Source organism: Sus scrofa, chromosome 2, assembly GCF_000003025.6.
Source record: "Sus scrofa isolate TJ Tabasco breed Duroc chromosome 2, Sscrofa11.1, whole genome shotgun sequence".
Classification (NCBI taxonomy): Eukaryota; Metazoa; Chordata; class Mammalia; order Artiodactyla; family Suidae; genus Sus; species Sus scrofa.
Window position 1 is genome coordinate 28,476,411 of NC_010444.4, and position 24,607 is coordinate 28,501,017.

At 45.5% G+C, this 24,607-nt stretch overlaps 1 protein-coding gene and 1 long non-coding RNA gene across 14 annotated transcripts in view; one reads left to right on the forward strand and one right to left on the reverse strand.

The window, feature by feature from the left end:
* LOC102162727 lies at window positions 10,320-22,656 on the reverse strand. 3 transcript variants are annotated; one of them, XR_002341532.1, is made up of 4 exons: window positions 21,059-22,656; window positions 18,924-19,121; window positions 16,815-16,858; window positions 10,320-13,174 (listed from the first exon to the last, which is right to left on the reverse strand). It is a non-coding gene; the product is annotated as an uncharacterized LOC102162727 (long non-coding RNA). The 3 variants fall into 3 exon arrangements; XR_301706.3 differs by lacking the exon at window positions 10,320-13,174 and adding an exon at window positions 13,222-14,944; XR_001306918.2 differs by lacking the exon at window positions 10,320-13,174 and having other exon boundaries at window positions 13,222-16,858.
* LOC100737821 overlaps window positions 20,567-24,607 on the forward strand; it is a 331,448-nt gene continuing 327,407 nt past the window's right edge. For 4 of the 11 annotated variants that reach the window (XM_021083225.1, XM_021083223.1, XM_021083224.1 and 1 more), the window contains exon 1: window positions 20,612-21,038. The gene's annotated coding sequence lies outside the window, so the exon portion shown is untranslated. Of the gene's footprint in view, window positions 21,039-24,607 lie in introns of all 11 variants that reach the window. The other 7 variants (XM_021083219.1, XM_021083221.1, XM_021083222.1 and 4 more) reach the window with 5 other exon arrangements.

Sequence of the window (24,607 nt, forward strand, 5' to 3'; positions counted from 1 at the left end):
ATGGAACTACTTTTAAAAAAAACCCTAACTCATCTGGCGTTATGGAATAAGGAGGTTCTTGACAAAGGCAATACGTGGAAATAAAAAATGTACTGGACTTACTTGTGTTTCACTCCCCAGTGCCCAGCAAAATGGCAGCAAATCTTTTCCCCTGACCCTTTATAGGACAATTATTAATTATGCTGCCGAGTGAGACGCTGTTTGAGGAATCTGTTTCTGTGTCCTTGTGGACTTTTGACCGACATCTTGAAAGATCAATTTTGCAGAAAGAGGGGATTTTGTGTTGCTGGTTTAAGGGCTCTTAGGGCCCTAATGCGCTATTGCTGAAGGGGTGTTAACAGATGAGGAGGAAGTATTCCGCTCCATTCAATCGACTAACTTGCTACCAAACAGAGGTCCTGAGGGCATCGGGCCTGGGGTGGGTGGCCTGATAAATTGACTGAGGAACAAGACCACTGGGACAGGGAGGCAAGCGTGTGGTTAAGAGTCCCGTAGCCTGGATGAAATCCTGACACCACCACCACCCTTTGTCTGTGACTTATGGACAAGTCATTGGATGTCTCTGAGCCTCGGTTTCCTCATTAATAAAATGAATACTGGTACCTTCTATTTAGGGTAGTTTGAGGACCAGGAGAGATAATATTTACGAAGTGTCTGTCACAGAGTAGGAGCTATGTAGCTCGCTATCATGACCTTTGTTTTGGGGGACAAAGGATTGCTTCCTCCCCTATGTCCAGGACAAACACAGACCATGGCCAGGGACGCTTTCTGGTACAGTGTGGGACGGTGCTTTGTTTGTGGTCACTTGCCTAATTTCACCTAATGGAGGGGAAAGAACATTGGACTTGGGGGCACAAAACTTGTTTCAAGTGCCTTCTCTTCCACTCATGAGATGAGCAGACTTGGGAAACATTCCTTCTTCTTTCCAAGCCTCAGTTTCCTAATTTGTCAAGTGGGGAAACTCATCTGGGGCTCACTGATGTATTGTGAGGATTCAACTAGATACCTCATGCACGTGGCTGTGCCAGGCACATGGAAAGAGGAGGCTCTGCTGAGCCAGAGGCTGGCGGTTGTTATAGCTGCTGGTAATGAAGGAGGTAATGGGTAATGGACCACTGATGTCAGGGGCTGGCCCAGTACCCTCTGATGGCCTTGGTCTCAAGGGAGGAACTGGGAATGGAAGCCAGGAGGGGTCAGCAGATGGCTTACTGCTGGAGGTGGGATTGAAGTGTCACCCTCACTGGAGAAGCCAGGTAGACCTTGGCAGGGCTAGGTCCTGTCTTGTGGTAGCTCAGCCTATATCAGGCAAATCTCATTAACATTAGCTAACTAAGTTGCCTCCTTCTCCTGCTTCCCCTGGGAGAGCCATTTGAAGGGTGGTGATTAACCCCATCCAGCTTAGGCTCAAAGAGGCCTGGCCAAGTGCACAGCAGACGGAGTGGCTCTGGTAGATGTCACTGGCCCCTGGTCCCCAAGGTCAGGGGGAACAGAGCAGAAGCTGACCTGGGCCTGCTCTCACCAGCTCGTGGTTTCACAGTGGGAGGAAAACAGCAAAGACAGACTAGGACTTCATTCAGAGAAGGGCCCAGTCTTTCTCTTCCTGGCATGGCTGAGCCTCCTTTTGTATATGTGTGATATACTAAGTTGCATGGTTTTGTAAAAGCCCACCCTCAGAGCAGCAAATGATTTCTGAGTGCCACGTGCCTTTTGCAGTACTTCTCACTGTCCTACTCACCGCCTTAGCAGGGAGCAGCTCTGGGTCAGATGGAATTTAAAACATGAGCTAACTGGAGTTCCCGTTGTGGCTCAGCAGGTTAAGAATCTGACCAGTATACATGAGGATGTGGGTTCAATCCTGGCCTGGCTCAGTGGGTTAAGGATCTGGCGTTGCCACGAGCTGTGGTGTAGGTTGCAGATGTGGCTTGGATCTGGCATTGCTGTGGGTGTGGTGTAGGCCAGCAGCTGCAGCTCAGATTTATCCCTAGCCCGGGAACTTCTATATGATGCCGGTGAGGCCGTAATCAAATGCCCCCCAAATGTAAGCCCTCTCTGTGAACTGTGCGCATGTTTGGAACTACGGAAGCTAGGTTCATCACTCCCATTTCCTGTGTCAGCTCTGCACCTTTCCAATGAGGACTTATCATGGCTCATTACTGGCCCCAATCTCTAAGAACAGAGATCTTTGATCAAAATGTTTTATGTAACCTAAAATGAGCTGAGGAGACCATTCTGCATGCTCAGTTTCCTCTTTCCTCATTTTAGGCAAATGCATTCAGAAATGGATTTACAAGGTATTCCATGGCTTCCCAGTTGAACCCTTAAATCCAGCAAACCTACATCTAAAGTGCCCTGAGACAAACCTTCCATACAGCCTCATATTTGGCCCCTTCTATTCTGGTCCGCACCCCAGCTTCCTGGAAGTATTGGCTTTTAGTCAAGATCAGTTGCCCAGAAATGGTAAGTGCGAAGTCTGATTCAGTCAGGGGCACAATTCCTATTTGAAGGCTAAATTTTTCAAGAAAATTACTATTACAAAAATAATGTATTTTTCATATGAAATAGTTCAAAATGAAGTATATAAAATAAAAGGTAAATGTAGTCCTTCCCCTTAGTCCCACTCCCCTCAGGTATATATAACATTCAAGAGAAAAATGGGGAGTTCTCTCTGTGGCACAATAGCTTAAGAATCCCATTGCAGTGGCTTGGGTCTCTGGCCCTGCACAGTGGGTTAAAGGATCCCATGTTGCTCCAGCTTTAGTGTAGGTTGCAGGTGCAGCTCAGATTCAGTCCCTGGCCTGGGAGCTCCATATGCCACCGGTGCGGCCATTAAAAAAAACTGAGAGAGAGAGAGAAATGGAATCACATTGTGACGCTGTATATATCCTCAGTAATTTATTTATTTTTTCTTTTAAAATTATCTTGGATATCTTTCCATGAGTATAAATTTAGAGCAGGAAACTGGGGTCCGTGGATTCCCCAGGGGAATCCATGGATGAACTTCAGGAGTTCATGGACCCTGAGATTTTATGTGAATGCACATGCATTTTCCAGGGTTCACGACATCTCACAGGTCTCAGAGGGTTCAATCACCCCAAAAGGTATAAACGGAAACACCCCAACCCAGCTTCAAGGCTGTTTTAGCACTGGCTGCTCTAAAATCACAGTTAAAACTTTTAGACATCAGTGTGGAATTGCTATCGTGATATATTACTCTAATGATGACTTTTATGAAATTGCTTTTAAATGCTAAATATCTTCAAGCATAGAAACTCACCCTAACTCAGTAACTTGCTCAGTAGACCACACTGTACCTCTCTTTGCTCTGTAAATTTTGCAGCAGCCTTGGGCCAAAAGCCATAAAATCTGACCTGGACAAATCTGTGTAGTAACAACCGTGCTATTAATGGGGTCTCTGTGCTGGGAGGCTGCGTGATGTTCCATCCACACAAAATGGAAAGTGAAAAGCCCGAGCGGAGGGAAAGATAGTCCTTAACTCAAGTAACCGTTTCAGAAGACGAATGGTAAAAGAATTTCAAGTCTAGGTTGCAAATCAGTTGCTAATTCTTTGCTTTCTCCAGCTGTGGCTCGGGTTAATGCTTGTTAAAAGTTCTCCTAGCAACTCTCCACCCCTGCTTCATCCCAACTGGAATTTACCTTGTTAATTGATGTTTCCTTGTGCATTATTTGTCTCCACTGGTACCTCCCCAGAATGCAAGTTCTCTCTTGGGGCTTGGTAGTTAACTGTTTCCTCAGTTGCCTAGGAAAGTGCCTGGCAAACAGTACTTAATCAAGTCAGCTAAATGAGTGAATAAATCAGTATTCACTCTGCTATGCTCAGTGAAAGCAGAACACCTGGAAAGTCAGGTTGGCACGGCCCATGCTTCCTGATTGTCAAAAGCTGTGGGAGACACAGGCACGTGTTCCCAAAGGACGAAAAAAGAGAAAGATGCCAGTTTGCATGTCACAAATCAGGCCTGCCCAGCTCAGCAAGGCACGAGCTCCAGCTTTGAGGGATCAGGAGGACAAACGTCTTTTTCATTCCCTGGCTGGGAAATGGGAAAGCGCTGCTTTTTTATTTTTAACCTTGTCTTCATTGTAGGATGACAAAATGCACTAGCATGTACCAGGCGATGATCTATCCCTCTGACACAAGTGGACGGGGCTGCCTGGAGACACGAAGCAGCTGCTTTGCCCTGCACCAGCACCCTGACCCTGTTCAGACCCAAAGCAGTCGGCAGTCTGTCCTCTGGGCCTGCCCTGCGGCCCAAAGCGAGGTGAGGCAGCCAAGGAGCTGGGGGGGTGTGGGGAAGAGATTGCCCCTGCCTGCCCTCCACCACCCCCTCTCTAGCACAGCCATGTCGTTTCTTGGACTCATAAATCCTGAGCCAGTATTTGATCCCACGAAGCAAGATTGTGGTTATCTGGGTGGATGGGCCTGTCATGGGGCTTGTAGACAAACCGCAGCCAGGCTGGGCCGCCCCAGATCATTAGTCACCAGGACAGAAGTTCTGCACCGGGTCAAACCCAGGGCCCGTCCAGCTCTGGCCTCAGACGGGGTCCCCGGAGGCCAGCTCATTATTGTTCTCAGGAACTTTAAGTCAAGCCTTCCCGTTCTTCGGGGAGCTGAGGGGGGAAGTAGGTGAGTAAATAAATCTCTGGCATCTGTCGGCAGGGCTTCTCCAGGCTGGTGTGTGCATGGGGATTCTCCTAGAGAGTGTGCTATCAATGCAAGTGTGTCGACTCTGTCTCTGGAGATTCAGATTCAGGGGGTCTTGTTCAAGAGGACCCTTAAAACCTGCCATCACCACCTTAAAACGTTGGTGCCACACCCCAAATGTTGGTTGCATGCTGTCTAGGCATGGCTCCACTCCCCTCCCCTTTCACCCGTGTGGGAGGCTGGAAGACAGGGAGCAGAGAGTCTGTCGGGAGTTCTGGCACAGCACAGCCACACCTCCGCTTAGTGGACAGGTGGCAACCTGGGCTGAGCAAGACTGGGACTGAGGAGCAAGGAGGGCTGAGCCCGGAACTGCCTGGGCCTGACACTGGGAAGCAGGTCAGCTCCTCAAATGATAATATTATGGACAACGGTAACACTGGTTACCAGTAACAAGGGCTTCCACATGCCAGGTACCAAGCCTAGGGTTTCTGGGCCTTATCTCATAAGGCGACCACCCTACATGATAGGCTTCCCTGTTATGTCCATTTTTCAGATGAGATGCTGTTGAGTCATTTAAGTGACTTTCTAACCTCCAAATGGAAATTGTTCTAAAGGCTTGTCTCTCCAGGTATGGACCACATACCAGGTACCAAGCCCAGGTATGGACCAGCAGTAATAGCATCTCTGACGGCTTTTTAAAATATGTCGACAGAGTATTGACTCTTTTCCTATCTAGGGGCAGAGCTTAATTCCTCTCACCTTCACTGTGGGCTGGAGTTAATGACTCACTTCTAATAGAAAATGGCAGAATTGATAGTATGTCACTTTGGGGATTATGTATAGAGACTTTGGCTTCTGTGTTCAGAGAAGCCATAACCATGAGCTGCCCAATGGAGAGGCCACGTGGCGAGGAATGGAAGCCTCTTGCCATCAGGGACTAATGTGCCTGAGCCTGGAATCAGAGAGTATGGTCCCTTCAGAGACTGCAGCCTGCTGTCACTTCATGAAGAAGCCCAAGACACAGTCATCCAAGAGAGCTACTCCCAGATTCCTGACCCTCAGAAATGCATGGGACAATCAGCATTTGTTGTTTCATGCTGCTAAGTTTCAGGGTAATTTTTTTTTTTTTGGTCTTTTTAGGGCTATACCCACAGCATATGGAGGTTCCCAGGCCAGGGGTTGAATTGGAGCTGCAGCTGTTATCCTACAAGCCACAGGCACAGCAACACGGGATCTGAATCACATCTGTGACTTTCACCACAGCTCACGACAACACTGGATCCTTAACCCACTGAACGAGGCCAGGGATGGAACCTGCATCCCCATGGATTCTAGTCAAATTTGTTTCCACTGAGTCACAACGGGAACTCCTCAGAGTAATTTTGTATGTAGCACCAGATAACTAACATAGTATCGTCTCGGAGACTTTTAGATATGCAGACCTCAAGCCTCACCCCAGATCTCTGTATCAGAAGCTGTGGTTTAGCAAGCCCCCTAGGTGATGCACGTTAGGTCTGAGAAGCCCTGTTCTAAGCACTCCATTTTCAGTCAGGAAGAGAGATTTGAAGACACATCTCCTCACAAGGCATGTCTTTTAAGTTAGAGCTTGTGTCTTTCGTCTTTTGCTCTGTCCCTCTCACTCCAGCAAGGAAAGCCAGCCATCTCTGTCCATGGCCCCACCCCGGCTGCTGTGTCACCTGGTCTGCTGAGCATCCTTCCCCTCAGCCCCATAACCCAGCATGTGACAAGTGCCTCCTTGCACGGAAATCTCAGCAATGGTTTACGGGAAACAGCTCAAGGGCGTGCTTTAGATGGGAACCCCGGGGGGAATCATGGAGGCAGATAACACACGAATTGGGAAAAGTACCCAAGGGATGTGATGCCATAACATAAAAGTGTGAATTTGATTCATTTCCTTGATGTGGGGCCAGCTTGCCTCTAGGGGTCTCCTCCCTTAGGGGAGTTTTTAGTGACTTCAAAGGCCAAGTCAGCATATTGGAGAGGGAGTAGGAAGAGAGTGGAAAGGGGTGTTTTGATTTCAAGTTATGAGCAGAGAATCACTGAAAGAACCCGTATTTGCATGACTGTTTCTTTTCTTGTGTGGTTGTTGACAGGGTGTGCCTGCTCTAGGTGTGGGGGCTCAGATATTTCCTGGAGGACTGAGGTGGGCTGAGCCCCACTAGCCCCAAGAACCAAGGAAGGACCCCAAGCTGCTTCTCAGCCCCCAAAGGTGTAACAGGTGACAAGGTACTATTACCACTGTAAACAATTCTTCCTTTGCCTCAGCCACATGCCAGTATTCTGGAGTGTTTTAGCCAGTTCAGGAACCCCACGAGTAGTCTGGGAAGGTGGGTGATGTATGGCTCCAGCCATTTTTAGCCCTGTTTCCCACCAGTCTCCATTGTGCTTTTGTTACTACAGCCAGATGGAATTCTTTTCTTTTCCTTCCCTTTTTTTTTTTTTTTTTTTTGGTCTTTTTGCTATTTCTTTGGGCCGCTCCCGCGGCATATGGAGGTTCCCAGGCTAGGGGTCCAATCGGAGCTGTAGCCACTGGCCTACGCCAGAGCCACAGCAACGCAGGATCTGAGCCGCATCTGCAACCGACACCACAGCTCATGGCAATGCTGGATCCTTAACCCACTGAGCAAGGGCAGGGACCAAACCCGCAACCTCATGGTTCCTAGTCGGGTTTGTTAACCACTGCGCCACGATGGGAACTCCAGGAATTATTTTCCATCCTGCAAAAACACCATGGGCTTCACACCTAGACCTTTGAATCTACTGCTCCCTCTGCTTGCAGTCTCTTCCTTCTCTTTACATGGCTAACTTCCACTCATCCTTCAATTCCTAGCTCCATCACCTCCTCTGGGAAGCCACCACTGGGTCAGGTGTGCCTCCTCTGTGTTTCGATAGCACCCGTACTGTCTTCCACACTATTTATCCTCTGTAATTGCCAATTTACTTCTCTTACCTCCTAGACTGAACACTCTGCAAGAAGCTGTGTCTTAGCCATTGTTCCATTTCAGAGGGTCTGGCATAGAGTAAATTCTCAACATTTATTTGCTGCATAAATGCATGAATGAAGATTCCCTGTGCCTAGAACAGTGCCTGACCCCTGGCATGTGTTCAATAAAGGTTTAAGGCATGAATCAGTGTCTGCTGTTTGTCCAGAGAGACGAGAAAGTGGTGGAGCTTGACGGAAGGCCCCTGGAAACCCTGGGAAGTTCCTGGAAATCGGGAAGCACTTTGCCTGCCTCCCTCCCTCTCACACTGGAGCCGGCTGTAGGCTTAGCTAGTGCCCTGCTTTCATCATGCTGTTGCTTCTCTCACTTCTCTTGACTTGATAAATAGAACTGAACTCTCTGGTCTGAAAGGTGCTGCCTTATTGATTCAAAAGCTGGCAAGAGTGACCCCAGCACAGAAACATTTCCTGGGGATCAAATAACTGGCTCCTCTTAGCACTCATCAATCTGCAGCCTGGCTACATGTCCACTTACTCTAGGACTTACTACCTGAACCCTAACCCTAAGTCCCCCAGGCCAGGGGATGGCCCGAATAATTTACTATCATCTTCATTTCCCAGGGTTGTAATTTAGAAGGGCTTACGGTTTGAGGCAAAACAAAGCAATACTTTGGTTCACTCAAGCTTCTGAGTGGTGCTACTTTCATGGAATGAAAAGAATAATCTCCTATCAAAAATGCTTGTTTCACAAATTTGCTTATCTGGCTTGTATAAAAAGCTAGAGATAACCGTTAGTGTCTCCAGGACATAAATACGGAAATAAGCTGATGGAAGCTGAATAGATTGTCCTCCAGCCACAGATACAATACGCCTGCAGATAATAATAATACATAAAATAGCAATAACAGTTGTTTCTTTAGTGTTTATGCTGTGTCAGGCACTGCCTTTAGTACTCTTTACAGATAATCTGATTAAATGGTCACATTAATCTCATCGATTATGGGTGACTATTATTCTCATCTGACACTTGCAGGTACTGGAACTTAGGAAAGTTAAAGACCTTGCCCAGGATGACAAAGCAGGTCTGCAAACCCCGTTAGAACAGTGACCACATCTACTGTGCCCTCATTGCCAGCAGAGAGGTAGCAGGCGATAGGGAGTGAGTGCCTAGCTCTTTTGCTTCCAAACATCACATCCTTCCCGATTTTCTGTTCTGCCTCAAATACCAAGAAGGCAGGTGTGCGCCATGTGTCAGAAGGCCAGTTGGGCCCACTTCCCATTGATCACTGAGGTTTTTTTATCTTCTGAGCCTCAGTTAGCACACCATCAAAACGGTCATAGTCACAGTCGCCCTGTATTAAGCACTGAGCACACAGGCAGCTCTGTTCCAGGCTCTCTGTGGGCCTTGATCAGATCCCGCACACCACCCTGCAAGGGAGGCTTTCCTACCTCTGAGACAGGCAGTTGCGATTCAGAACGTTGAAATAACGTGGCTAAGGTCACCTGGTGCCCAAGTGGTAAAGCTGAGATGGAACCCACATTAATGCCAAAAGCAGATGCCACAATGTCATCTTTCTTTCTTTTTAAAACGGCTTTACTGAGATACAAGAAACTACACAATTTGCCTGTTTGATGATTAAAATTCACTGGTTTTCAGGATCATCACAGAGGTGGGCAACAGTCATCACACTTAATTTTAGGACATTTTCACTACTCCCCAGAGAAACCCCTTACCCTTTGACTGCTTCCTGCACCAACCCCATCATGCTCCCTCAGCCCTAGGCAATCACCAGCCACTTTCTGTTGCTATAGATTTGCCTGTTCTGGACATTTCATATAAATGGAAGCATGTAGTGTATGGCCCTTTGTGACCGGCTTCTTTCAGTTAATCTAATGTCGTCGAGGCTCATCTAGGGTGTAGAACTGACGGAGGACTTCACTCCTGTTTGTTGTCCAATAATATTCCATTGTATGGATATACCACATTCTATTTACCCGTTGATCACTGGTAAATGTCCTCGAGTGGTGGACATTTGGGTTGTTTCTGATGTTACCCACCCTGTTTGCCTCCCAGGAATGTTTTGAAGACCAAATAAAAGTTACACGAGGAAGTATTTTCTATTGAAGCGCTGTACAAGTAGGAGGCTGCAGTTCTTAATTGAGCTGATGGAAACAAATGAGGGCAAGTTGGCTTATGTTTGTTTATTTGTTTCCAACAAAGAACAGTGTATCCTGCAGCAGTAGTTGGGAATTTGGTAAAGGACTGAGAACTGTTTGTGTTCTTATCACCACTAGTGCCTCTTCAGCATGCCATTGGGTGATAATAGTTTCTATCTTGACTTTTATTTTTTGCTATAAAATAAATGATAGCAAGTGACTCTTTAAGGGAACACTTTTTATTTGGAGTGATTCAAAAGTCTGGCATCTCACTTTTATGGAAAACAGATCTGTCTTCTGCCACTAAACTAGGGAATTGTTGACTGGAAATAATCTTACTAAACCAATTAAAAAAACTATTCATGGATCTTTCTCATCAGCAGCTCAGCAATTCATATATCTTTCAGATATCAGAAGGGGCTAATCATGTGTGTGTTACTAAGGAATCCACTGTGTATATTTTGTAAACACACTTAGATGAATCCAAGAAGAAAACCAGGGCAGTTAGGAAACTTACATCTTCTGTTCTTCCTTATCCTGGGATGAAATGAAACAGAAGTGGGAGATTATGTTCTTTTCCCCATTTTAATTTAGCAAACTAGGAATTGTTTCCACTAAGTTCTATAAAGATTGCATGTGCCGCACAAATATTCCTCGTATATAATATACTTTCAGGTTAGTTTTTTTCAGCAGCCAGGATGAAGGCAGGGTAAAAATGCCCCTGTAAAATCTTTCCTGTGTTCAGCGAAAGGCTGCTTCCACTATTTTTAAAGGGGCCTCTATACAATTCAATAGATTTATTGAGTGCTGACTGCGTCTGGCAAAGGGCATGGAGACAGGCATATAGAGAGGTACCAGCGGGAGCAGGAGAGAGGTGTTCATCAAGACCGGAAGAAAGGACTAGAGTGGGGAAGACAGAGAGAAAAAGAGGGAGGGAGTGATGCTGTATTGGGACAGGAAATACTAACAGCTAATATTTTTGCTTATACATTTACTATTTGCTAGATACTATGCCGAACACTTAGCACATATTTCCTTATCCATCCACAACAATTTAATGATGGAACAGACCACAAGTGGATACCACAAGTAGGTATCACTATTAATCCCCCCTCCCCTTTTAAGATAGAGACTAACTTGCCCAAGTCATATCCTTAGTAGGTGATGGAATTCAAGCCAAGTTCCAAAACTGCTCTAAACCAACTCTCAGTCAGAGACCAGCCTACTCAAGATGCTCCGTATAAGAGAATGGACACTCTTTTTTTTCTTTTTTTTTTTTTAAGGAAAATAAAGTCTAATTTTCTCACTGCAAGTTGGACAATTTAGTTCTGAAATACGAGCACTGACTGTGAAAAGATCAGAGTTTTATGCTTTAACAATTTGAGCATTCTTGGGATGAACATGTTTTTTCGGTGGCCCTGAGCGAGGATGGGAGAGAGTGACTTTTTTTTCCCCTTTTGGCCTCACCCGCAACATGTGGAAGTTCCTGAGCCTGCAAGTGAACCTATGCCACAGCTGCAACCCAAGCCACAGCAGTGACAATGCCGGATCCTTAACCTGCTGAGCCACTAGAAAAGTCAGAGGGTGACTTTTATCTGTGATACTCCCACACGCCACCCCTTGTCCTGTGCTCAGGGCTGCTAGCTCATTCTCCACCTCTTTTCAAATGGCCATTTGTTTGCTCCTTACATCCAAGCTGTCCTGTGTCCCAGATCTGATATTTGTTTCCTGAGGTTAGAGAGGAAGTAGAATCTAGAGTCAGAAAAGACTGAAAGACATTACCTGGTCTAATCCTCCCATTGGGCAGATGAGGAAAACTGAGGCCCAGAGAAGTGACACATCCCAACTCACAGAGCTAGATAACAGGTCTTTGATGAATTGTTCCTTCTTATGTATAACTGTTGTTGCTTTTTGGAGAAATATGACAGGGGCCTACAGGATTCCCTAATGTCTGAGATGAAGACCACTGGCAGTTCTCAAGATGATTTAGGTGATGATCAACAGCATTTAACTTCCAGTCAATCCTTCCAGTTTAGGCTAAGGAGATCGTTTCCATTTGGCCCTGTGTTGAACACCCAATACTTGGTAATCTCTCCTTTTAACATAGAGAATAAAGCTCAGGCTCAGAGCGGACAAGCAACTAGCCAGCAAGACTCAAAGAACCTTGTTTTGTTTTCACTGTATTTATTATTATGCCACTATTTATGGCAAATGATACTCATTTTCTGTTTCAGTGGTGATACAAAGTTTCTCCTAAAATGTACCCATGTTTTTAAAAATTGATCTAAACTCTTCAGCAAATAATATTGCAGATGGTTCACAAATATGACAAAAATCTTCATAAGGGTAAACAAATGATTTAAAAGCAGAAGATATCTGTGAACCGATTAAGTGGCAAAGAATAATGATCTGGGCCCCTGCGCAGGCCCCCGAGGCAGGCATATCTTGATCACACTGCCCTGCTCCTTGCCTACTATGAGAAGGGTCATCTTGGCGTGAGGATGAGGATAAATTCACGTAGACAAATCACTTGGCATCGTCCTCCCCGCCCCTAATGGTCCCATGGTTTGGCTTCCCCCCTGTGTGCCTATCTGTTTCTCTGCCCCCTCACTCCTCAATGTCCCTCCAATCCTGCAATGGCCGCCAAGTCCCCCCTCTTCCCCCTGGAGACCCTGACACAAAAGATGCTGGATATCTCGCAGGAAATCACTTCAAGCAGAAGACTGGTCAGTCACTGTAGCCTCCCTGCCCAGACTTCAGTGAATGCAACCAGGCTGTGTGTGGCTGTGGAAGGATGCCAGTCTGGGGCTCCTGTCCCCACCTCTCAGGAACTCGATGGGCCTTCTGCTGCGGGTTGCTCTTTGTCTCCAGGCCTTGGTTTCCTCATCTCTACAACAACACGCCCACCAGCCCCGAGAACTCTCAGCTCAAAGGGTTCTGTCCTCCATTTATCTCGCCTCTCTGCTCACAGGGAAGATGGGCTGAAGAAAGGAGGAAGGAGGAGAGAGGACACGGTGAGGGAGCAGGGGTTTTCCTGCTTGAAATGACCGAGGCCCAGATCTCCAGAGGTGTGGTGAGGATTAATTAAGCCCATGTCTGAAAATGTCATACCACAATACCTGGCACACAGTAGGGGCTCAAATTGTCATGGGGTTAGTCTATGGTCGTGGGGCTGCTGAAGAGGTGAGCCAGCTTCTAGAAACAGTGCAGGAAGCTAAGAGGCACAGGCTTCATCCAGGGTCCCCCGTGTGGGGGAGTCACCCCCACAGCAGCCCTCACCGGCATCTCCCCAGGCTGGACTGGAGAACGGACTCACCCCCTTCCCCTGGGTCTGACCAGGGACAGAGGGCACAGTCAGAAAATTAACACCAGGAAGAGAGTGAGGGGATTGGAGGCCCCTGTGTGGAAGAAGAAAAAAAAAAAAAAATGACAAGGAACCAGTCAAAGGTCAGGAAATCAATTTTTTTTCTCCTTACAGATCTATACGTTTAAAGGCTTGTAAAGGTCAGTGTTGCTTTTTTAAAGTACCTCCAGGATTTACATCCCGAGTAACACTTGGTTTCCTCCACGGTAAACATGAAGATCCAATTAGTTTTCCCTATAATTCAAAGAGATCCGAGAAACAGGGACCTTTCCGGTTGGAGTCAGCTTGGCTATAAAGTTTCTTGCTACATTATTCTGAGGATGAACTTTAATCCATATCTTATCTTCTGTTTGAAAATGAACATCCCTTCTCTTCTTATCATAATGTTTCTGCTTTCTTTTTCACTTTTTTCCCTGTTCCTTGGAAGCTTTGGCCATATTCCTTTTTGGCAATTAGAGTGAATTCTTCCTACTTAGTTATTTGCTGCACTCAGTTACCTTAAGAATTTTTCTCCCTGACTTGACTCCAGAAGGCATTTTAAGGTCCTGTCAGAGCAGAATGTTGCTGGAACTCGAGCTTTCTGGGCCCCGATTCTAAGTCTTTTACAGCACTGCGAAATGGTGATCACTGAATATTTCTCTTTTTTACGGTGTCCTTGGCCAGGGATGAAATCACTGAGGCAGCCGTTCCATGAACCCTGTTTACAAAGGCTGCTGAGTCTCTGGGTGTCTCCCTTTCCTTCTGGTTTACTATCCATGCTGGTCTGTCCTGGGGGACTCTGGGGTGAGGTGGGCAGTGGCCAAGTACAAACATCCCCCAGGGTGACTTTTCCTCATGCTGGGCTGGTGGGCGATCATGAACAGGGCTAGTCCTGAATTCCTGGGGTACGGGGGTGTCCTGCACCTATCTTCATGGAAGCTGTGAAGCGATGTGCCATGCACTTCTGAAAGGGCTGAGCTTTGAATGAGAGATCTGTGCTTGACCTAAGGCAGGATGAGGGCTTCTCAGAAATCTGCAGGAAACTTACTTTGCTCTCTTTTGACCAAAAGAAGAGGCATGAGCTCTTCAAAAAGATGATGTCTTGTACAGAGATCATTTGGAAGATTTGGCAGGAGTTACTGCTCTTCTCTAGCACAAGCCCTAGTGGACTGAGGATTCATATAATCATAGTAATTAGTATCTCCCAAGTGCTTGCTATGAACGGGCCCTGTTTGAGGCACTTTACACATATTATATCATTTAATCTCAGAGTCTCCCTACGAGGGAGATACTATTATTGTCCCCATTTCCTTATTCAGAATCCAAGGCCCAAAGCCCAACAGAGTAAGTAGCAGAGCACATTACACGTGACAGTTCAATACATCATTTTTTTCTCTCTCTTTGATGAGGGAAGAAAAGGTGGATGATGTCACACCTACATAATATGGTTCAGGAATAGAAAAGTGTTTTTGCTTTTGCCTCTTGAAAGACTGCCGTTTGGTTTTCCTCTTTGCCTCTTACCTAATAGTCCAGATAGGAAGTACCTCAAATCAGAATGCATTCTGAAGTTGCAAAGAACAGAGAATCTGACTCAAACTGACTTTAATAAAGAAGATTTACGAGCTCATGAAATGGCAATTCCAAAACTAGAGAGATCCAGCACCTCAGTGAGGTTAGCATGAAGTTAGTGCCTTTTTGTCTTTCTGTTCTGCCTTCTGAGGGATGTACTTCTTCCATGGTGGCAGAATGGCTGTTGTGTTCCAGTCTTCCACATGAGTGGCTGAGAAGGAGCACATCTTGTCCGGAAAGAATCCAGAGTTTCACTCTGCATGGACAACTTAAGTTGCAGCTAACCTTTGAATCAATTTTCATTCAATGCCGGGAGAATGGAATGTATTGACTGACCTAAGGCCACCAGTGATCACCCCTGTTAAATGGGGGCAGAATCTGCTTCCACTGGCCACAGGGGATGCATAGAGCAGCGGGATACCCAAATAAAAATCTGGGTACCGTCAAGAAGGGGAGAGCCTAGAATGACTACTGGATAAATAATTCATATCTTTGAATTATTTAAAGCATGCCTTTGGTTGAAAGCGATTAGGATGCCCAGTGGCTGAAATGTAGAGATAATTAATTTCCCTTGACATGACATGTGGAAGCAGGCCATTCCACTTGGTGTAGTGGCTCAATGATATCCCCAGTGACTAAGGTTTTTTTTTTTTTTTTGCTTTGTCATCCTCAGTGTTTTAGTGATGGTCACAGATGGCTGCTACAGCACCTGGAATTACCTTCTCAAATGTAACCCAAACAGGAAGGAAGCAGGAAGGATGGAAATATAAAGGCTCTCTACCCAGGCGTCTTGTCTTTCACTGAGGTAAGAAAATCTTTCCTCCAAGCCCCTCAGCCATCTCTCTCTTGGTTCCAACTGGCCTGACCTGGACCACATGGCTATTGTTAACTGCAGAGGAGGCTGGGAATGAGAATATCTGCAATTTTCAACCTCTGTCCTGGGAAGCTGGCAAGGAAAAAAGTGGACGGAGAATGGCCTTGGGTAATCACCTGGTAATGTCTTGTTTTGATTATTCTGTGCTAATGAAGTGAAGGCCGTGTGCTAAGATTTTACTAGTGTCTATGAGGGGGAACATTACCAAGATCTGACTTAAGGTCTTTTTAGAAAAACTCAGACTCACAAGTGGTTAGCATTCATCCATACTATCTTTGAATACAAAGTTCAGTGTAGCATTAGGTATTCAAGTGTTGACATCAATGAGAAGTTTATCAGACGCATATTTAGGCATCAGCCTACTTCACATTGTCAGCAGTCAAGGAACACCACACACCTAATTAAAAATCAGAACGTCTAAAGTAGGCCTATAAAAATGTGAGATTCCAACATAGACTTAATTAATCTGAAGTTTGCTTTTTCGAGATGGCAAAAATATTTCTCTACTAATTATTTGCCTAATCTTTGGGGCTATAAGCTCAGTCTCAAAGTACATTGCAAATATCCTATCACCCAATAAATTGCAGCTAGTATCAGCAAAATATTTTTGGCTTATTTGAGGACTGGCGCAACAAGGCCAAGAAAGTGACTCAATAGATTAGAGAAACGGTAGAGTGAAAGATGCTGAGAACAATCTGATTACACGCACATACATCCATTATGTTTTTAGTTTCGAACTATTCCAACTGTGGACGTTTTTTTCCCCCTCCTGACTTCCTTTGAAAAATGACATGAGCAAATTTTTCACTGCAGTTGGAAGCAGACTCTGTTAGAAGAAAGAGGCCAATACCCGGGGAAACTGTGACAAATGAATCTGCTAGGAGGAAAGAAAAACTTAAAACATTCAGAGAACTAAGGATCCAGGAGTAATTGCAGTTTGGCTAGGCAGGGCCAATATAGACTTATATTTAGTACTGACAACCAACATTTCATGGTGCTTTAGCATTTATGAGACATTTTTACTTACACTGCCAATTGGCCCAGGCTCTAGTAAATCTTCACTCGAGCACATTTGGTAGGTACATTGATGCTGGGATGTAATAGGTCTTATTTTTGGTGGCCCAGCTGTTTATTCCCCATCTTCCCTTTTCTGGCAGCTGACTGAGGCTTGGCCAATCATAGTACCATTCACCTGCACCCATGGAGGACCAATCAGGGTCTTCCCCTAGGATTCTGGTGTATAGCCACTCACCTCAACAGCACCCCACACTGCAAAGCTGGAAAGTCAGACTGGAGCTGTAGAGGAGAACAATGGAGATGGAGAGAGCTTAGCAGCACTTTTGGACCCAGGATCAATCTTTGCCTGATGGTGCCAGACCCCCTTGGGATGTCCTAGTTAGGTGAGCCAAAAAAAAACTCCATTTCTGGCTTAGCTAGTTTGGGTTGAGTATTTGTCACCTGCATAGAAAGCATAATAATTGATGTTACCATTTATGCAAGCTACAATCCTTCTTTGCAGGGTCAGCTGGAATTGAGACTCTTTGACCAAGTCTTCCCTGATGGTTCTCCCCCTGACCTGTCTTCTTTCCAGTAGCCATATCCCTCACCAACTATACCCATAGGCACAACATTGACGGAAACTGCAGTATTTTATGATTTTTCAAATGTCTTTTCAGTGGTATTATATGTAAAGCCTTATGGGAATGGATACTAGAGTCTCCAGTTAATAAACAGGAGAAGTTCTGAGAGGATTTTTGGAAGTTTGCTTGCTTAGAACTTGAAATACACGTCTCCAGAGAAGTAATATAAGCAATGGTTAAGTCCTCAGACTAGCTCACAAAAGCCTATTTGATGAAAATGTGTGTACAATGGCAGAGACTCACAGAGGAGTTGTGCAAAAGACTACTGCTTGGGAAAAGGTAAGTTTGGTTTAAGAAAACACAGAGGTGGTGACAGATGTTTCTGGATTCATCTGGAGAAGCTTTAGAATTGTGTTGGTCTTGTTTTTTTCAAAATCACCTTTGATTTTTACCAAACTTATATATTCACATGGTTTAAAGGGTCAAATAGTTCCCCAAGGTTTATCGTAAAAAAATAGCAGTTTCCAAACCACTCCACCTCCTCAATTTTCTGCTTTTTTGGAAGAAAATTCTTTCAAATATTATAGTTGTTTATTTTGGTATTTAACACATATATCTAGGCATTATCTATTATTTCCATTAAGACACATAAGAATTTAGGCTCCGTCCTCACTTGCCCATCATGGTACACGCTGCTCACATCCCCACCCTCTTGATGCAGGTCTAGCATAATTTTGATTAGATTGATATTTTGTGTTCACATTATTTATATGACTAGATACATCCATTCACTGCTAAGCCCTGTAGTATAAAAAAGTATGAAGGAGTTCCCGTCGTGGCTCAGTGGAAATGAATCTGACTAGTAACCATGAGGATGCAGGTTTGATCCCTGGCCTTGCTCAGTGGGTTAAGGATCCGGAATTGCCATGAGCTGTGGTGTACGTCACAGATGTGGCTTGGATCGGGCATTGCTGTGGCTATGATTCGACCCCTAGCCTGGGAAACTCCATATGCCTCAGGTGCGGCCCTAAGAAAAAAAAAAAGGATGAAGATTACTTTTCCATTGAATCACAACTCAAGTTTTCCTAGAAATAATAATTATATTTTGTTTGTTTGCTTAGATTTTCATGTAATTATTCATTTAGCTTTAATCTCTCCCCAAGTTGGCTATATATCTTCTCAATAAAGTCCGGAAAACATTATGTCAATTTCATATTTTGGGCACCATCACTCCCTGAACCTTCTGATCTGCTCCAACCTCAAGTGGTTGTTTTCTGAGCCTAACGCGCAGCCGCTATCCTGGCAGCTCCCTTCTTCGTTACCCTGGGGATTCCTTTTGCCTTACTCTTGAGTTGCATTTCTTGCTTCCTGAATCCCACCTTTCCTGTTTCTTGCTTCATCCCCTCATTTGGATGGTGTACCTTTCCCTCCAGTAGCTTTTATTTCTTTTTGGTAAACATAACATAAAATTTACCCTTTTAACCATTTTTAAGGCTAGAGTTCAGTGGCATTAAATATATTCGCATTATTGTGCAACCAACACCACCATCCATCTCCACTTCATCATCCCCACCTGAAATCCTGTCCCCATGAAACAACCCATCATTCTCACCTCCACGCAGCCCCTGGTAACCAGTACTCTACCTTATGTTTCTACGTATTAGACTATTTTTGGCACCTTATATAAGTGAAATCATATGGTATTCGTCCTTAAGAAAGTGTATGAAAGGTATAATTTTTGAGAATATACCTATCTAAAAATTATTTACTTTCTCACTTACTGATAATTTGGCCGGATATAGAGTTCCAGGTTGCATGTACTTTTCCCTTTTAATCTTGAAGGCACTGCTTCAGTATATATACCATTTAGGATCACGGACTCTGGAGCAGGACTGCTTGGTTCAAATCCCAGCTCTACCATTTATTACTGGTGTCATTTGGGCAAGTTACATAGCTCCTTTGTTCCTCAGATTTCCCACCTGTAAAAGAGAGATAATAGTAGTAACTATTTCTATAAGGTTGTTGTAAGGATGAACTGTAAAGCACTTAATATAGCACAACATAAAGTCAACCTGAACTACTCTAGTCTCTCTGCAGCTTCTAGTGCTGCTGTCAAGAAGTATGAAGCTGTTTTGATTTTTGATGCTTTCTAGGTCACTCATTTCTTTTTCTTTACAAGTTGCTTAAATCTGTTTGCACCAATATTTTGAAATTTCATAGTGATGTTCCTTTATGTAGGTCTATTTTCACCCATTCTGGGCACTCAGGAAGTCCTTTCAATCAGAAAACTTGTGTCCTTCTGTTTGGGGAAATACTATTGATTAATTAACTAATTAACATTATATTTAATGACAGCCTCTGCTCCATTTCTGGAACACCTATCATTTACTTGATGTGGTCTGTCCTTTATTTTTTACCTATAACTTTTATCAGTCATTTTTTTTTTCACATAACGTTCCAAGAGCTCTGCCTTTTTCTCATTTCCTTTTTTAAAAAAGCAACCCAGCTTGTTCTTGTTTCATAGATGTACATATTATTTTATCTGAAAATTTTAATGAAAAAAAACCCTCTGGTTTTCTTCTCCCTTAATAGCCTTGGTGTTTTGCTTGCTCTTACTACCTCTTTAACAGTAGAATCTTTCTTCTGACAGCCGGTGATTCTTGAAATTTGCAAAGTGGGGCCAAAAAAAAAAAAAAAGGGGGAAGAAAAGAAAAAAAAAGCGCTAACTGGAGCTTTTAATTGGAAGCTGTCTGTGTATAGATGGGGTTTGTCAACTCTGGGCTTCACCACAGAGAGTGATCTTATTGGATCTGATCAGGAGCATGTCATGTCAGTATTTTTTCTCTTTGGCCAGATTCACCAGAGAAGAATCTGACAATCTTCTCTCTGGAGGATGTATGTTAGTTAGGCTTCCAACCTGCTGGAAAAGAGGGCTTGGGCAGTATTTAAATTTTCATTTAATCCTCTTGTTTTTAATGCACTTAGCCTCTCCAGGGAATAAACTTCCCATCAAACAGGGCGCCAAGCCCAGAAGATGCGCTAGGATGACCCACTTTGGAGCGGCTTGTGCGGAGCCCAGTGTTGCCAAGGCGGACGTTAGCTTTCTAACCTTCTTGTCTGTCTGGCTGCCTGTTTCCTGAGGCCACTTAAAATTCATGGAACTCCCTTAGAAAGCAAGGCTGTCAGGCTGGAAGGCTACACAGACCCTGATAATGGGCTTTGAAAAAAATGTAAAATTTTTTACATTTAAAAAATGTAAAACAAACAAACAAAAAACACCCCACAAACCAACAAAAAACAAACAACAAAAAGGCCATAATGCTGTTTGGTCCATGGAATACAAAATGGCCAGTCAAAATTTGGGAGTGCATTTTTGTGGGGGGGGGGTCTCTGTTCATTTCTGCACCTCAACCTTTTGCGGCCTAACAATGCTCCTCCTTCTGAGGGCTGTCTTCTACTTTGAATACCCTAGAGTTTGACCAAAGCGCCAGCTGACCGAAACAAGTAGCCAACGCCCTAGCATAAGGCTGGGCCGGATTCGGGGTTCAGGCTGCGCGGTCAGGCTCTCGAGCTCTCGCACGAATTTTCTTGCGAGCTGCAAGTGGGGGCGCCGCCGTCGCGGCTGAGGGGCCCAACTGCCTTTTGCAGCGCCCTTCGGCCACCGGCTGCAGCCCTGCTTGGCTCCTACCCTTTAGGGTCAAGGGTCGCGGGCAGCGAAGCCCCAGGGGACCGGGCAGCCCCGCGTCCCCGGAAGCGCTGGCTCTCGGGCTCGGGCTGCCGCGTTCCTGGCCGGCGCGCTTGAGCGCTCTGCGGCTCAGGCCTCCCCGTCACTGGCGACCTGCCCCCGCCAGGCCCGCTCCGGTCCCTGGAGACGCGAGCGACACCGGCCGCCGAGGGTAAGCGCTGAGCGACCTACGTATGTTCTGGAAGCCGGCGCGGGGCCCGGGAAAGGTCGGGGTCTCGGGCGGCTCCTCTAAGCGCCCGAGGCGCAGGCCGCCGGGGTTTCAAGTTCAGGGCGCGGCGACTGCGCTGCTTCCCTTCCGCTCCTTCTCTTCCGCCCTACAGAGCGCGGTGGGTCTGGGGGCCTCTCAGCGCGCGGGGACAACGCCCCTGCGCGGCACCGGGCGGCCACGGCCCTGGTCCCCGGCTGTTTGCCGCTGCCGCCCCACCCCGCCTCACTTTCTGTCCTTGTCTACCCTGCCCGGGCCCAGCCCCGCCGCCTGCCCTTCTCAACAAGTGCAGCCCCGCTCGCCCGGCTGGGACCTGGCGCCTGCTTTCTCTTTGCTTAGTTCAAGAAGCCCCTCTAGAAAACACACCGGAGGGGGGAGCTTTGGGTCAAGAGAAGGCTTTTTTTTTTAATCTAAAAAGGCCTTCCTCCTGCGCACCTGGTTTTAATAAGAGCCTGGGGAGAAATATGGCCGGGGGCCTGAAGGATCCCCAAGAAATTCTGTCCAGGGAAAGAAGGGTGCACGTGGATTGTACGTGAGCAGACGCACTCACTGTACGTTTGTAAAGACCTCGTGCACTTTTCAACTTTAACTGTGGCTTAGAGAGGTTGTAGGTGGTGGTGATACTAGACGTGGGAAAGAAACGTCAGTTAAAAACACATTTATTAACGTTGAGGACAAGGAGATCGCACAGTTGTGCACAATGTAGTCTTTTCTTTCCAGCTTTAATAACAAAAAAGGAAAATCGAAACAACCCTGCCCCAGTCCTATACGCCCCACCTGCCTAGTCCATGTGCCCACGTATTTTTCTTTTACAGAGTTGCATTTAGAGGTACTCAGCATTCTTATTTCCAATCCTGGAACAAGGGAGGTGAATTACATCCCAGCAGAACGGAAGTCTTCATTAGTTCTGAGAAAAAGATCTTTCAGTACATGAGCTGGAAGTTAAAGATTGTATCATGCTTTCAACCTATGTTATAAAAGTTTAAAGGATAAAGGACATGAAAGGCTTTTTTAAAAGACCCTTGTGAGACATATAAATATATGTCCATACACATTCTTTTTGCATCTTCGTTTAAAGCCAAGAACAAATTTTCCAGTATAGCTCTTTGATCTTTGGACTCTTAACTTTACCTTGTACTAGAATTTTGAGAACACTAATTTTTTGTCAAACATTTCTTAAACCCCTAATCAGCATTAAATCAGAGACCTCAGGGTTGTACTGATGTTCTCTTTGCTTGGAAGGGTTTCCTTTTGCCTTTGCTTTGCTAGCTCCTCCTTATTCAGATTGCTGCTCCAATGTCCATTCCCCACCCTGAGCCCATACAACAAAGATGTTTTATTTTCTTCAAAGCATTTACCATGATCTGAAATTACTAATTTGATTATTGCCTGCCCCCACCTCAATAATATGAGGAACCTTGCTGTTACACTTGCTGTTATATCTTAGAACCAACACCCAGGGTCTACCAGGACTCATATTTAGTAAATACCGGGGGAAAAAAGTTTGCAATATAGAGTATAGCCTTGGGAGCATTTGCTAAGTGAATGTGACCCTCAAGGAAATGTCCCCCGCCCTTTGCTTTTTCCCCTGGGTAGCTGGGAGGCAGCTTCTGTGACCTGCTGGCCCTTCTAAGGCCCCACCCATGGTGACCCACCAGCCCCAGGAAGTAAGCCTCGGAGGCAGCTGGGGCCTCAGGCAGATTTTTTGTTTTGTTTTTTATTTTTTGTTTTGAGTCCAGATCTTGGACTGGAGAGCGAGTGGGGTTCTCCCCCAGAGGCCTGGGACTGCTGGCTGCACAAGCCCCCTGACCCTTTAGCACTTCCTAGGGCTTGGCTGCATGCATGAGGTTCGAAGGTTCATGGTGGGAGCTGCTCATGAAAGATGCACTGTTATTGTTGGACTTCAGACACAGGGAATAATTAGGGGAGTGACATGTGCTAAAATCGAGGTCTTTCCTTGTGGGCTGGGTCGCTCACGGAGCTGTGACTGGCCTCTTGCTGGCAAAGGCCATGGATTCCTGTGGATTCCTCTGTGGTTCACTTCTCAAGGACGCCTTGAGGAGGAAGAGGCTGGGAGTGGGGGCAGACAAGTTTGGAATTTCCCGGGGTTCCTTGGGGATTGATTGTTGTTGAGAACCACCCGGACGATACCAAGGTAGAGCATCGGGGTCTCTTTGCCTTTCCTCAAGGCCACACTGGGCTCCAGGGTCTTACCTGCACGGTGATTGGGCAGCCGGGGCAGGACCCAAGGTATTGGGAACTGCCGGTTACCACCAAGGAAGAACCTTTCCCTTAAGCTCTACAGGGCCTGGCATGGCATGGCGTTCGGCACATGACGTGTGTTTAGTAAATGTTCATGATGTTCGTTCAGGTATGGAGTGTGAGCGTGTGCTTCGATTTGTGTTTCAAGCCTGGCTGTGTCGGTGGCCAGGGACTTTGGGGCCCACTACCTGGGTTCAGATCCTGGTGGCTCCACTTGCAAATTGTCACTGAGCATCCCTGTGGCCCACAATCCTTACCTGTAAGAGGCAGATAATGTTACTTCATGGGATGCCTATGAGAGTAAGATGGAGTAAATTTTGGAAAGCGCTTAGGGACTGGCATGTACTAACATGGTAAATGCTAAAAAGTAAAAGTAAATATGGAAAAGGGAGCAGTCACCTCATGGAGGAGAAAAGGGAATGGGATCTGGGAGAGGCGTACTGGGGATTTCAAAATAATTGTCATTTTCTCTTTCTTAAATGGGTGGCTATGTGGGTTTTGTGATATTGCTCTTTATACTACAACTTAGAAATGTTTTAGTAACTGCTCCATGTATGATAAAACATTAAGACTGCACCTCCTGGTGTCTCCTATCCTGCATTTAATTAATTAATTACTGGCCATGCCTGTGGCGTGTGGACATTCCTGGGCCAGGGATTGAACCCAAGCCATACAGTGATAAGGCAGAACCCTTAACCTGCTGAGCCACCAGGGAACTCCCCTAAATGGACTTTATCATGTTGAAGATCATTGAAATGATTAATTTGTGTGACCTCCCTTCTTGTACAACTTTATGAGGGAAGAAATATTATTTCCAGTTTATAGGTGTGGAAACAGGCTGAATAACTTGCTTAAGGTCTGCACCCTTAAATAGAAGATCTCAGAATTAAATCAAATCTGTGTTTCTAACTGCGGTGTATGGCTTTCTTATGTGTCGCTGATATAGGAGGTTGTGTCTGAGCTTTAAAAATAATGAAATTCGTTACCTTACCAATGGTCCACTGACATAAGACTGCACACTATGACTTATCTGTGTGTGTCAGGATATTCTCAATTGTGTGAAACCAACTCAAAATCCAGAAATAAGCTGGATCTAGAAATGACTGACTGCAATTTGCCACTCTAACCCTCTACTTCAAATTTTATATTCATCAAAATTGCCCACTATTCTCAATAGTGATAAGAAATGCTAAAATACTGTACATTGTAGTTTAAAATAAATGCATATAAAAGGAGACGTCAATCTCTCTGTA